The sequence below is a fragment of the Dasypus novemcinctus genome, unplaced genomic scaffold, assembly GCF_030445035.2.
Source record: "Dasypus novemcinctus isolate mDasNov1 unplaced genomic scaffold, mDasNov1.1.hap2 H_5, whole genome shotgun sequence".
Lineage (NCBI taxonomy): Eukaryota > Metazoa > Chordata > Mammalia > Cingulata > Dasypodidae > Dasypus > Dasypus novemcinctus.
The window spans coordinates 284,596-286,618 of record NW_026688142.1 but is presented as its reverse complement, the minus strand read 5'-3'; the positions used below and the strand labels follow the sequence as shown (position 1 = coordinate 286,618).

Sequence of the window (2,023 nt, the reverse complement as noted above, 5' to 3'; positions counted from 1 at the left end):
AACAATAATGTAATTGTCTTAATATTATGTAATATTACTTCTATAGACATTTAGAACCATATGAGACAATGTTATAATTTTTGCTTCAACCATAAAATATAATTTAGAAAACACAAGAAGGACAGATTATTTTACTTACCCATATTTTTTGCGTACTATATTTATTCTTCCTTCCTATTTTTCCGAAGTCCCTCTTTTTATTGCTTCTTGCCCATTTAGAGAAATTTCTTTAACCATTCTTTTAGACTAAGTTTGCTAGTGAGACATCCTCTTAGTTTCCCTTCATCTGAGAATGTTTTGAAGGATATTTTCACTAATTTTTTTCCTTTGCCTTTAGTTTTCAGAAATTTAATTGTGATGTGTCTTGGTGTGCATTTCTTTGAGTCTGTTCAGCATCCTGAATCTGTAAGCTTATGTCATGAGCCAAATTTGAAAAGTTTTCAACTATTATTTCTTCAAGCACTTTTTCAGTCCCACTTTCTTCCTTCTGTGACTCCAATGACACGAATGCTAGATTTTTTTAAATGGTTTTACAAGCTCCTGAAGCTCTATTTATTTATTTTTCAACTATTTTCTCTCTGTTGCTAAGATTAGGTAATTTCTATTGTTTTGTCTTCCAATTCACTGAATCTTGCCTCTTTCCCCTCATTCTGCTGTTGAGTTCTTTCACTGAGTTTTTATTTCAATCATTGTATTTTTCAGTTCTAATATTTCCATTTCATTCTTTATATCTTTTCTTTCTTTGCTGAGACTTTCTATCCTTTCATTTGTTGCAAGTGTGTTCATAGTTGCTTGTTGCAAGCAGTCATGACTGCTTTGAAATTTTTGTCATATAATTCTAACATCCCTGTCATTTTCATGTTGGCATCTACTGCATGTCTTTTTTCATTCATTTGAGATCTCTTGGTTCGTGGTATTATGAGTGATTTTCATGTAAAACCTGGACATTTTCATATGCTGTCAGACTACAGATCTTATTTAAATGTCTGTTTTAGCAGACTATTTTTTTAGGAGGTACTGGGGATTGAACCCAGGACCTCATACTTGGGAAGTAGGAACTCAAACCACTGAGCTACACCTGCTCCCCTTAGCTGACTTTTTTTTTTATATTGTTCTGGAAGGGGAAAAAAGGGTATAACTTCACTACTGTCAGGTGGAGATAGGAGTCCAGGTTCTCCACTCAGCTTCCATTGACACTCAAGTAATGCTTCTCATTACAGTTTAGCAGGGGTGGGAGTTTCAGCTCCCCACATGGTCTCCACTGACACCATGGGGAGAGGGATGCTTATTACCAGCCAGTGGGATAAAAGCCTTGACTCTCTAAATGGGCTTTTCTGACATCACCCAGGTAGGAAGTTTGGAGTGCCTCATTACAGTAGAAGCCGAAACACCCCAATTGACCTTTACTGACATAGTGGGGGTGGAGACCACAGGTTTTTTGCTGTTGTTTGTTTGTTTTGTAGCATTTGGCTGGAGTGGTTACATTTAAAAGTATTTTGTCTTGCTAGGCTACCCCTTTCCTGGTTCTGGCTAGAGAAAGCAGGCTTTTGTTGGGGCTTTTGTGTGTGTATATGCTGGCTTCTTTGCCTGTAAGTCTGGGATATAGTGGCAAAAAGAAATCCCAGAAAACTCACAACCATGTTGTTCCTCAGGCCCATCGTATCTAGCTGTTCTGCCTTCTACTTTCCATTTTGCAGTCTTCTTACGTTAGCTTTATATTTAATGTCAAGGGTTTTTAGTCATACTTAGTATGTCTAATCCTCCTTCCCACTGCTTCATTTTTTTAAAAAAAACTTCTATTGAAGAGATGCACCATAATTGACTGAAAGACATTTCGTTTGCTAACAAATGTAGTTTGTCCTACTAAAAACAATGCTACCATGAATAGGAGAGCAGGTTGTTTTATTTGTTTGCTTATTTTTTAAATTTCTGTATCACCAAGCCTCAGTAGAGAGCCTGCCACATAGCAGGAGGTCAATATATGTTTATTGAATGAATGAATGCATTATGACTGAACTGCAAA

The 2,023-nt window shown here is 36.4% G+C and overlaps 1 non-coding gene across 1 annotated transcript; it reads right to left on the bottom strand.

The window, feature by feature from the left end:
• Window positions 1-1,009: 1,009 nt before the first annotated feature.
• TRNAG-CCC (transfer RNA glycine (anticodon CCC)) lies at window positions 1,010-1,082 on the bottom strand. The gene has a single exon. It is a non-coding gene; the product is annotated as a tRNA-Gly (tRNA).
• Between the last annotated feature and the right edge of the window lie 941 nt (window positions 1,083-2,023).